Below are 13102 nucleotides of genomic sequence, written 5' to 3' on the forward strand. Positions count from 1 at the left end.
TAGTTTCAATACCTATGGTGTTCAAAGCCTCCCTAATATAAAGGGCCATCCCTCCACCTCTTCTCCCTTTCCTGTCTCTCCTGAAGAGCTTGTAGCCATCCAGTGCAGCACTCCAGACCTGTGAGTCATCCCACCATGTTTCCTTGATGGCGATTACATCACAGCTCTGCTGTTGGACCATGGCCTCCAGCTCTTCTTGTTTGTTACCCATGCTGCATGCACTGGTATAGGTGCACCTCAGCTGGGCTGCTGATTTCATCTCTAACTCAGGCTTACTACTCTTGGGCCTGCTTCCAGACAGCCCAGCCGCATCCCCTTCCCCCTTCAAAAGTAGTTTAAAGCTCTCTCAAAAAGTTCTGCCAGTTCATGAGCTAAAAACCTTCTGTCCTTAGCAGAGAGATGGAGCCCATCAGGTTCCAGCAGGTCAGGAGCTGTAAAAGTTGCCCTGAGATCAATGAATCCAAAATTCTATCTATGACACCAACACTTGAGCCACTGTCTTAGACTGGAAATGAGTGTGTGTGTTCTATTCCTATCTGTGGAGCAGTTATTTTCTCTCAATTGGGCAGTTTTCTTCATCTCTTCCACAATCAGTCTTCCATTTGGGGAGATACCTTCTTGAGTGAGGGAGAGGTCATGTAGAGTAGTGTGATTGGGGGAAGTTTTATAAGGGTGGATAGGAGGAGGCCGGTAGTGAGAGGAGAGCCTTGGAGTACTTCCGGGAATCAGAAGTGGAATGGCACTAGTCCTAGTTTTATTGCGATTGCTGAGGTAAGAATTAGGCAGGATGTTGGGTGGGAAAGTTGGGTGATGTCTCATTGTCCAGTGTACCATGTGTTGGTTATGTTGGAGAATAAGACTAGGGCGGAAGCAGCTGCTTGGGTGAGGAAATATTTAGTGTCGTTGAGTGTCACTGCATGACTGATAAAATTACATCATCCCATTGTAAGAGGCTCCTCCCAGAGCCAGAGGGAGGAGCCAAGCATTCCTAACTGGATATACTCTGAGATTTCAAACACCACAGGGAGCCTTTTCTTACTGGATTCCCAGAGGAGCAGCTTTCTTATCCACTGGATTCCAAGACCAGGAAGACCAGGCCCATCTACACTGCCACTGGACCTTCAGAGGAAAACTAGACCCTTCTACAAGATCACTGATCCAACAGAACCACACCTGTCAATGCAGGAGCACTGCAGCCATCACTCAATGGGACTGCTACCAATACCCTGACCAACAGAGTGTCAGGTCATATTCTGGCCCTGTCAGTGGGTTTTTTTTTTGTACTATTGCATTTGTATTTTTAATTTTCCTAGTTTAGAACTGTTATTCCAATTGCCATATCTTTGTCTAAAAGCACCTTAATTTCAAAATTATAATAATTCAGAGGGAGGGGTTTTACATTTTCCATTTCAAGGGAGTCTCCTGCCTTCCTTAGCAGACATCTGTCTTTCAAACTGAGACAATGCCGTGGAAAACTCAGGCATGTGAGGAGCAAGTCAGTGCCCCTTTCCCCCTCTCTCCTGCTCCATCTCCCAGCCCATCATGGCCCCCAGCTGCAGGACAACCGTGCTGCCAATGCCATCCTGACAGGGATGCACTGGAGGATCTCCTTCCCCTTCCCTCTGGCATGGAGGCAAATCCCATCCTCTCCTTGTCCTTCCTCCCCCAGACAAGAAACTGATAATGGAGACCAGGGAGGACAAATCCCCGTGGCAGAACCTCGTGGAAGAGGCCGTTTTGAGTGATTCCACAGTGCAGAATTCCACTGGGGAGGAAAATCCCCAGAGATCCCACAGGAGGAGGGGCTGCAAACCCAGCCCAGTGTGCTCTGAGGAGGAAAGACCCACCCTGAGCCAGGATGGTGGACAGAGCTTCAGTCAGAGCTCAGAGCTGATGGCTCATGGGCAGCTTCATGATGGGGAAAAACCCTACAAGTGCTTGGAGTGTGGGAAGAGCTTCAGGCAGAGCAGCACCCTGATCAGCCACCAGATGATCCATACTGGGGAATGGCCCTACGAGTGTGGGGAATGTGGGAAGGGCTTCAGCTACAGCTCCACCCTCGCCATCAACCAACGCATCCACACTGGGGAGAGGCCCTACGAGTGTCTCCAGCGTCAGAAGAAGTTTCGGATCAGCTCCGATCTCCTCTGCCACCAGCAGATTCACACAGAGGAGAGGTCCTTCCACTGCCCTGACTGTGGGAAGGGCTTCAACTGTGTCTCCCACCTCATCAGGCACCGGCGCATCCACACTGGGGAGAGGCCCTACGAGTGTCCCCAGTGTGGGAAGAGCTTCAGCAGTAGCTGTCACTTGACCAGACACCAACGGAGGCACTGGTAAGGGAACCCCTGCAAATGCCCCAGCTGCAGGCACCGCTCCAGCTTCATCCCCAGTTAGAGGGCCCACACTGGGAAGAGTCCTGAGGATCCATGTTCCCCATGATCCATGCTGTGAAGACACCTGTCCCTTTTCCTGCCCCTGCCGATGACATGATATGGGATTGAGGAACATGAGGGTCTGGCCATGGATGTGTCAATCCATTCACTCCCACCTCTGGTCATTGCCAGGGGCAGGGAAGGTACTCTCTCCCTCACTCCCAAAGGAGAAGGATGTCCTTTCCAGGCAGGGGAAATTGTGGCCAGGAAGACTCAGTGAGTTGTGTAGTAGTTTTCCCTGTCAAAGATTTATTTTTCCCTTCTGTTATCAATATTGTTTCTGTTCCATTCGTTCCTTATCTCGTTTCTGTTGCCAATAAATTGCTCTTATCCCAGCCTGGGATCTTTGCCTTTTGTGCTTTCCATGGGAAGCGGGAGGGCAGCAAGGGCAGCGCGGTTTAAGCAGGAGCAGGAAATTGGGGAATCCCATTCCTGAACCCCAGCCCGTGGAAACCGAGCATCCCAGCTGGTCCCAGCCCTGGTGGCCATGGCAACAGCCTTGGGAGCGGGTCCTTGGCTGGGGCTGTGGGAACCTCTTCCCTCTGGTGCCCAGGGGCAGGAGTGGAGGGAACGGCTGCAGCTGAGTTGGGGCAGGCTCAGGTTGGATGTCAGGAAAAGGTTTTTGCCCAGAGGCTGCTGGGGCCCTGCCCAGGCTCCCCAGAGAAGGGTCCCAGCTCCAGGGCTCTCTGAGCTGCAGCAGCATTTGGACAGTGCTGCCAGGCGCAGGCTGGCACTGTTGGGGTGTCCTGTGCAGGGCCAGCAGCCGGACTGGAGGATCCTGATGGGTCCCTCCCAGCTCAGCCAATTCTGTGGTTCTGGGATCCCATGAGCCTGGGGATGGGGCTGCCGATGGTTGCCATGGCAACGGGCTCTGGCTGCAGGCCTGAGCTGGTGTCCATGGGAACCACCCCTGGCATGGGGTATCCATGGAGCTTCCGAGGGACTGCCCATAGCAACAGGGGGGTGGTGATGGTTGCCATGGAAACTGACCATAGCAACAGGGGGATGGTGATGGTTGCCTGCTAAGGGTCAGATTTGTCACAGGCCCTCAGAGGGGTTCCATGGGGACTTTCCAAGAGTCTCCAGGCTGTTCCAGAGCTGGAATGTCACAGGCACAGACAGGGGCTCCATGGACACCTCCCAGGGCTTTCTCGGATGCTAAAGAGCCCTGTGGTCAGAGGCAGTCACAACCATTCCATGGTGACATACCAGGGTACCTTGGGCTGCAAAGGCACCGATCTGTCACAGACACTCACGGGGGCTCCACGGTGACACCCCAGGAGTCCCCAGGCTGCCAAAGAGCTGGGATGTCCCAGACACTCACAGGGGTTCCTGTCATGGGCACAGTGGGAGCTTCAGGCAAAAGCTTCATTTCTTTATTGGAAAAACTCCTGCTAAATCACAAGGTGGAGAAATGACACCCAACAGCCACCATGGTTCCTCAAACCCCTGCAGGGCCCCTAGACTTCTAAAATTCCTTCAAAGAGAGGAGACTGGGAGTGGCTGAATCCAATCCCAGCCACAGAATTTGTCAAAGGTGTAAAAGATTTAACAGGTGTAATTCAACTTTAACACAATTTGTCCCACAGGATTAATGATAGAATACCAGATTAATTTACTTAAATATGTCTCTGGCTTATCCTGATCATGATCAGATGGAAAGATCACTAGCACAGTTATTTACTCCACAGTTCAGGAGCTATAACAATTATTAGAATATAGTGCTCTAGGAAGCAGTTTTGAAGTCAACAGGGTCCTGCTGGGGTTGTTGGAGCCCATTGCAGGCAGAGCCTCCTGCTCCAGCAGGAACTGCCTTTCCTGTGCCATGAGCAGGGCAGGTCCCGCTGCAGGAAAAGCCCCAGGCAAGCCCCAGCACAGGGAAGGGCTCGGGCACAAGGGCAGAGTGCCGTGCTGGGAGCTGGGCCAGGGAGAGCCTGAGGCACAAAAGGCACCTTGGCAGCAGCAGCTGCTTGCAGGCCATGGCCAGAAGCCTCCCTTGGCAGCCCGGCCTGGTGGCCACCACTGCAGAGCTGCTGCCTCAGGGCTCATTCCCGGCTGGGCTCTGAAAAGCCACTTCTGCTCCAGGAGCCTGACTGGGAAGCCATTGGCCCCAGCACCTTGGGGACAAGATATTAATGACAAAACTCTTCATGGCAGCAGAGCCAAGGCAGGGGCAGAGGAAAGGGCAGAGCCAGGCCCAGGGGACAGGGCTGCCATGGTGATGGCTGTGAGGTCACTGCCCCTGCAGCAGCCTGGCTGCCCTCAGCAGACATTCTGGCCAGAAGCGTTGTGAGGGCACCCAGCACATCAGAGAACCCACACTACAGGAATTCTGTCTTTGTGGATGAGAGGGTTTCACTGGGTCAGGCTGCACAAATTTTCCTGATCTTGGACAATTCCTGGGATGGGGAATCCACTTCTCTGGAGAAACAGCTGCAGTTTTGTGCCACTCTTATAATGGTAAAATATTTCCTCCTTCTAACAAATGTAAATCCACCCTCATTCAATTTAGAGATACTGACCCTTTTTCTGTCACTGCAAGATTTAGGAGAAAATAACTTTGATCACTATTTTTCCATTTTCACAGACCTTGGAGGGGACCCAAAAATCTCCCAGGATGGGGTTTGGAGGCCTCATCACAAAACCAGCAGGGAGAGTCTGCAGGCTCTGGGCTCAGGGGTGTTGGCACTTTACCTGTTGTCCGCTGCTGGTGTCAAGGGCTTTATAAACAGCTCCAAACCCCCTGGAAAGACAAAAGCAGCAGAAAGAGCCCTTTAGCCCTTGGCACTGGAATCAAGCCTAGGCAGCAGATCTCCCCAGGCTGCCTCCATGCCTTCCTTAGAAAATGCCTGGCTGCGGCGTCTCTTCGGCCAACAGCACATCAGCCCGCGAGCCCTCTGCCGTGCGGGGCAGCCTGTCCAAGGGAACACTAAGATGCAGCATGAAGACCAAGAGCCGCTGGAAACCTCCAAGGCACATGCCCAGCCAGGTCATTTCCAAACCTAAGGGGAACTCTCCTCCTTGTGCGGGTGTGCATGCACGTGTGTGTCAAAAAAGTGAGAACAATTAGAATCAGAAGACTGTCCTTGAGAATCTGACATTTCTTGAATGGCAAGGTGCTCTTTCAGGCCAGAAAGCTACAGGGGCAGGGGTTTTCCCAGCTCCTGCTCCTCATTGCTGCAAGCAAGACAATGCCAGCATCAACTTGTCTTTGATCAGGCCTTCGGATTGCTCTGACCGAGCAGTCCAGGCAAACGACAGGAGGTCAAGCCAGAGCCTGACCATGTTTGGATCTTGCCTGACTTCACGCTTGATATTGCACCAGCCAAAGACCTGGCCCACACTTTTGAAAAAGGAGCCGACGCCACGCTTACCCTCGTCCCAGTTCTTCAAATGCCGTGTATTTGCTCATTGGCTGGCCCACACTCACAATGCTCCCTGAAAGACAGAAGCAGTGCAGGGCGCTCACTCGCACACAGAGACGCCGCTGCCCAGAGCCTCCCAAAGGCAGCCCCGCTGCCAGCAACTCTGGGCCCTTTCCGGTCCCTTGGCTTACAGCTGCTGAGACCAGCAAGTGGGAGGGCCATCTTCCCCACCTTTCATCAGGTGGCCTTCCCAAGAAGGCCTTGATTTCTTTCAAGTGCACCATCCCATGCCATAAGCCAAAATGAGGAGCCCTTAAGAAGGGGGCCCTAAGAGGTAACCAAGGGCCTTTGCAGCCTCTGCAGTCACACCCACCATCACTGGCAGGTCCGCTGCTAGGGGCACAAAGTGTCTGAGCCAGAGGAGGAGTAAGAACAGGAGCCCAAAACCAGCTGGGGCCAGAGAGCTCCCTGGGGCCTAGTCACTTGCTAGGTGCCAGCCTTCTGCTCAAGCAGAAACAATCTCTGCTTTTATCTTTGGCACAGAAGGCAGCCCATGCAGAGCCAAGCCAGGCCCAGCCGCCCTTACAGGCAGCAGGAACTTCTTGAGCGCTGCCGTGCTGCCTCAAAGCACAACAACAGGTTCTGCAGAGAGGCCTAAATTCCTCTGAGACCGAGGGGCAGCTTCTGGCGCAGCCTACAGCCAGACACACACACAACACACTGCTCTGGCAGACAAGACATGCATCCGACTTACTCAGTGCCTTCAGGCCCTGCTCCTGCCTCATCTCAGGCTGCTGGGCTGCGCTGCTGCAGGCAGTGCCAGCAGCAGGGGGAGAGCTGGCTGCTGCAGGCCACGCTGCTCCAGCGGCACCAGGTTGAATTGCAGAGCCTGTGTTGAGCTGGGACAAGGAAGGATTGCCCGTCAGAAGGGTGGCTGGCACACATGCCCAGCGAAGCGCACGGCAAAAGCAAGGCCTTGGTAAGGTGCTGTCAGCCACCGCCAGGCCTCTCCAGCTGGGGCGTTTCCCGGTGTGCCCTTCTCAAAGGCAACTCTGGGAAAAGCCCAAAGGCTGCTTGGATCCAGCTCCTCAAGGCCACCTCCATGCTTCATGTTGCAGCTTTTCTGCAAGACACTGGCAACAAGGTAGCCATGGAGCTGCCAAGATCCAGAAAGAGATCAGAGCAGGGCCCCAGAGCCTCGATGCTTTCTTCCCCCTGTCTTTCCCTGGCCAATGAAATCAGCCCGGAGCTGGCATGCAATGGTCTGCTCAGAAGCCCGCAGCATGTCCCTTCTCTGATGTGTTTCATGGATTTCCCCTCTCCATGGCAGCCTTCAGGGAGCGGCCCTTGGGAGATGTCTTCCAGCCCTGCCCAGACCCACCCGCCCTTTACAATGTAGGGCTGCCAAGGATTCTCCGCTCCAAACTCTGCTCTGAGTGGCTGGAAGTGAAGCACAGCCTGAAGCTAATTAGTCCATGGAGAGGGCAGGTCCCTTCCAGGGGCCAGTGTCTACCAGGTCCCCTGCAAGGCTGTCAACTGCATCTTTGGGCCGCTCCATCCGCTGACCACAGGCAGCCTGCACTGACAATGGGCACAAGGGGCTGACTCCTACACTGAGAATCATTGAATGCTGCCTCCTGTGTGATGCCAAGAGATATTCTCGGGCCCTCTCAGCATCCCAGCTTAAATGTCCAACTTCAGAACCCATTGGCCAAGGCTGCCTGGCTGTCCTGAAGCAGCACTACATCACAGCAGGCACAGAGCCACCAGCATCTTCAGCCACTAGCAACAAGGGCTGCTCCAAAACTGGAAGCCTGGCCCTGCACCAAAGGCAGTGCCAAGCTCAGCTGCCACTTACTGGCTCTGCACGTTCAGGCTGTGGAGGGACAGCAGCTGGAGGCTTGATGTTCCTTTGCTCCTCTTCAGCCTCTTCCTCAATGGCAGAGGCAGCCAGAGGAGCTGCTGACCCTGCTGTTGAGCCCTGCAGACAGACAGAAGTGAGAGAGATGGGCAAAAGCCAGTCCCTTAGGAGCTGCTTTCTGTTGAGTTGGGAAAGGACCTAGAAGAAGGGCAAATCATAGACTTTGATACAAATGGCACTCTGAGGTATGAAAACCCGAGGAAGTTGGCTGAATGAGGTGCTACTCCATCTTGCTGTGCATTTGAGCTTCCCTGCTGCCTAGAAGCAGCAAGACGGCTTGGAGCTGTCCCATTTGCCTTTTGTCTCTTGAAAGGATCTTCCCTGGAAATCAGCAAACAGCCAGTGCTCCCTTTGCTGCTGCTGATGCCACTGGGCAGTTGGCCTTTCTTTCAGCCTCCCACGCTGGCACTCCACACTCGACTGCAACAGGCCAAGCTGGCAGAATTGCCGCACAATTCTCACACGCCTGCAACATCACAGCTTCTTTTGCCACTCACCAAAGGACAGGCTTGCCTCCATCCGCGTGTCAGGTGACCTGCAGCAAGCAAGGCAAAAGGAACAAGAGGCCCTCAGAAAAGTGCCTGTGCTGGCCACTCGCACAGCACGAGGCAGTCCCAACAAAGAGCATTTCCCTTTCCCAGCATGCCTGCAGGAGCAACAGCTCTTTCCCACAGCAAGCAAGAGAAAAACAAGGACGCTATAGTAGGCTCTGTCTACATTTGGGCCTCTTTTGCCAAGAGAGAAATAGAAACATGGTGGTGGAAATGCCCCTTGCTCTTCAACACTCTGAGCTTCTGTTGTGCCCAGCAGCTCAAGCAGCATTTTCCTCTTCTCGTTCCTGCATTTTAGATAGATATTCTTTTAAATGGCATGCCCTAATTCCCATCCCTTGGCTGAAGATGATAGCCCAGCAAAGCTTCCACAAAGGGCCCCTTCCCTGGGGCAGCTCCCTGCTGAAGCAGCCCAGGAACAGTTGCTGGGCTCAGCAGCAAACCCTCCCTGCACTGGACTTCGTGCTGCATGGCCAAGGGAATCACAGTCTTGGCACACCATCAAAGGGTCAAATCACACAGCCAAGGCCTCTAAGGGGCAGAATTTGGAGCGAAAGGTGCTTTCCTTCGCTCCTGGAGAGAACCACTGAGTTGCTAGAAGTACTTCTGAGGATCTCCCTGCAGAGTCTGCAATTTGCAGCTTCTCTTGCTTGAAGCAGCAAGCGGAGGAAATGACAGATTCCGCTGCCACGCACTCTCTAGGGGAGGGAAGGCAACCGCTGCAGGTTGCATGGCAAATACTCTGCACCCGCCACCCTGTATACAGATGCCCCTTTTTTAGCTGATGCTGCTGTCAGGACATTGACCAAAGCATGTTCATGGCCATTTTGTTCGCAAATAAACTGCGCCACTGGTGTGGCATAAAGAGCAGAGTGAAGCAAAAGCCAGGTGATGCCAGCCCCATGAGAAACCTTTACTTACGAGTCAACTGGGTCAGGTAGTAGCCAGAATAGACAACAGAAAAGACCATGCAAACCACAGCACAGACCTGCCTGATCATTTTGGCAGCGCTGTGCGGGTTTGCACACTGAATGCCACCCAAGGGAAAGCCCAGACTCCTCTGGGGGTGCAGGCCGTCTGCTGAGAACTCCTTGAGCACAAGGATCCTCCTGCAGGGAGCAAGCTCAAGAGCCGCTCTGGACAAGCAGGCCTTGCGCACACCGGGGCAACGCTGTGCTGCCAGCACTGTGACGTGGCACCGCTGCCTTGACCTTGCAATAGCAGCTGCTCTGTGGCTTTCTTGTGCCCAGCAAGCCAACCTTCTGTACAGCTGATGCCAAAGAAAAGCCTGGCAAGTTCTCCTCACTCATAAAGCAGCAGAAAATGTCCTCCCAGTCCATAAGGCAGTGCTCAAGGCATCCCAGGGGAACTCAGAAAATGCGCCAAGCCAAGCGACATCCAAGGAATCCAAGCAAACATGCCCTTTGGTCCCAAAAGCTTTGCCTGAAAGCAAGTCTGCTTCTTCTAGGTGGCATCGTAGCTGGTTCTGAAAAGTCTCACTTCTTCAATGTCATTTAGGGGGAAAAAGAAGCAAAGATAATAAATTTCCAGGAGTATTTTAGGCTGAAGTCACTTCTGGAGCACGCGGGTGCATGCTGGCTTTTGCTCTGACTCACTTTGGAGGCTGTCCTCCCTTTGTGTGATGGAGACGCTGGCTTAGGTCTTGACTCAAAGCTCCTCTGGTCCTGCTTGCTATTTCTCTGGCAACTGAAAATCTCAAAACATCCCAAAGAGACGTGCGCTGATTCTTGGGCTGCCACACTTTTGTAGTGTTGGAGCTCTGGCAGTGGCGTGCAGCTCGCTGCTCTGCAATGACCTGCAGATGTCGAGCCCAAAGGAGGCCCCTTTGGAACAGTCCAAAGCTGCAGTGGGACAGATGTTTGCCCAAGCTCCATGCTCCCTGTAAGATTCCCTGCAGAAATTTGGATAGCTGCATCCCAGTACAAATGAGATGCGGTCACTCCCTTTGTCAAAATCTTGAGGCCAACCTAGGAGGCATCTTGAAATTGGAACCAAATCCTGGGTGGGAAGGGGAATAAAGTGCACGCAACTCCTCTGCAAATCAGCTCTGTTCACCCATGGAATCATGAGCCTTGGCTTAGCTTTCTTTTGTGGTGACTCAGCACAGACATGTCGTCTGATGTTCCACAGGACCGTGTCTAGAATGGGCCCATCAGACTTTGGATTTATAGGATGGATTGCACTTGCACCATGTGGAAGATCTGAAGAGCACATGTGAGTAGGAAATAGATTTACCTTAGCATCCCAGGACATGTCAGCTATTTTTTATTTTGAGGAGATTTTTCACAAGTAGTGGTGACTTGAAGACACCCCAGGATTTGATTGCCCATTCTGAGTCACAGTATTGCAGGTTGACTTTTTAACCCAACTCTTTCAAAACCAGGGATTACCCAAATGGATTTTCTCAAACTTCTACAAATTTACCTCTGCTTTGTGAGCAAAGTTCCCTTACAGCTTTTTAATCAACTCACAGATCTTCTCATTTCCCCTACTTTGGCTTTAAGTACTAAAGCACCTCTTTTTGAAATGCAGCTAAAATGCAACTGTTTCTGCTACTTTGTGTATCTTTTCTTGCATGAGATGGAAATAGTCAGTTGTGCTCTGCTTTATAGCATATTTCATAATTGTAGGACTGAAAACAGACCACAGGAACTTCTCCCAGCATTAGAAAGTATGTAGAATAGCATTATAAAGATGCTCTGGCAATATTTATTTTATGCTTTATATGTAACTTTATTGAATTTATACTTCAGAGTAAATGCTACCTTGCAGGATTTCAGATCTATTATAGGAATTGATTTCCAGCAGTCTAATTTTCCTGTAAGACTGGACAGGGAAACTAATCATTTAGGAAAATGTGTTTTCCACATACATGTGTAGTACCGTCATGTCTGGCTTATTCTTGAAATGGCTCCATCTCGTTGACTAAGCCCACAAGAAACTTAGTTTTTCTTGAAAAGAAAGTAATCTGGTCCATTAAATTACAAAATGGCATCTGAAACACCTCTCCAAGGTACTATGTACTTCTAGGACCAACAGCTCCACAGTAGATTCCTGCTGTGGATGCATCCCTCAGAATTAAAATCAAGCATCCTTGGGAATCTCGAGTTTGATTCAGAGATATCATGGTCAAAAGTCACACCTTGAAACACAGCTCCCATCAGTTTCAAAATAAAATAAAATTCTTCCATATATGTGCAATTCAGAGATGAGGAGGAAGGGAGGGAATGTACTGGAGGTTTCTGAGAGGAGGAAAAAATATTATAAAACTACTCATCCTTGTTCATTATTGCACCTGAGTGAACTCCTTGCTGTTCAATTATTAGAGTTAAATTACAAAATGATCAGTAACTCTATTAAAGTTTAAAGGTTTAACTTAAGAGTTATGTTCCCTCCTTCCCATATCACTGCTCTGGGGATGGGGCACATTGTCACTCATTTCTAATGGAGTAGAGGAATATATTATTCGAGTGGATTCTGTCCAAGAACACAATGTGAGCTATTCTAAAGTTGCAAGAACTGAGAAATTTGTCAGAACCCTATTTATCCATTGCTTTTTGATTCTTGGTCCATAAATTCCGTTGACAAGCCAGATTGTACCTGGGACTAAATTTTCAAATGCACTCATGTTTCAGTATGTCCAGCTCTCTCAGTTGCTGAGGGTTGGACATTTATACATTTACTCAAACCCCTGGTGCTGAAAGCAGCCTGACTCATTTCATGTCCTCCTGTCCTGGCTGATCTCCCCTCTTTCCCCTTCCACCCACTGGCTTTTGTCTCCCCCCAGCCCCCTGTGAAGAGCCTGGCTCTGTGTTCTCCATCCCCTCCTCGCTGGCACTGCCAGGCTGGGATGAGGAGCCCCTCAGCCTTCCCTGCTCCAGGCTGGACAAGCCCAGCTCCTTCAGCCTCTGCTCAAAGCCCAAGGGCTCCAGCCCCACCTTGGAGGCCCTTCCCAGACCCTGCTCCAGCTGCCAGACATCTTTCCTGCCCTGGGCAACCCAAACCAGGCCACAGTGACCTGAATAATCCCCGTCCTTGCTGTCCTGGTCACACAGCCCTGGCCCCTTGTCCCCTGTCAGGCTCTGGGGTGGATCCTGTGGAACATCCTTTGGTGGACGCTGTGGCTCCAGGTGGGCGGGGTATCCCAGGGGACAGGGACCCTGCTGGGCATGGACAGTTTTGGACTTGTTGGGAGAAATTGTGAGCGGGAGCTGGGGCAGAGTGACCAACCCAGTGATCTCACACAGCCCCTCTGTGCTGTTACAGCCTGCTTTGTGAGGTCACAGCCTTCTCTGTGATGTCACAGCCTGCCCTGTGATGTCACAGCCCATTCTCTAATGTAACACAGCTGGTCTCTGATGTCACACCTGAGTCTGTGATGTCAGTCTGCCCTGTGATGTCATAGCTGGCTCTGTGATGTCACAGAGGCTGTCTATGATGACATAGCTGCTCAATGACCTCACATAACCCACTCTGTGATGTCACAGCCCACTCTGTGACCTCATGTTACCAGATGGTAAATTGTCTCCACCAGCTGAGCTGACACCTGGAGCTTGTTCTCCAAAACCCCAGGCCTATGGAAACCACACAATGCCCATTGTGTGAGAAGGGGAACTGGAAGTTCACCAGCCTCAGTGTCCTGCCAGCTCAGCCAGGTGTCACAGACATCTTTTCATTAAAATTCTTTCATTAAGATTTTTCCAGCTGAAGCTGAGAAGTTTCAGCAACAAATGTAAACAATGGTTATCTGCTGCTGTGGAATGCAACAGGTGGATCCGTGATTGGTCTCCTGTGGATGTTTGGATTTAC

The sequence above is a fragment of the Zonotrichia albicollis genome, chromosome 9, assembly GCF_047830755.1.
Source record: "Zonotrichia albicollis isolate bZonAlb1 chromosome 9, bZonAlb1.hap1, whole genome shotgun sequence".
NCBI classification, from domain to species: domain Eukaryota; kingdom Metazoa; phylum Chordata; class Aves; order Passeriformes; family Passerellidae; genus Zonotrichia; species Zonotrichia albicollis.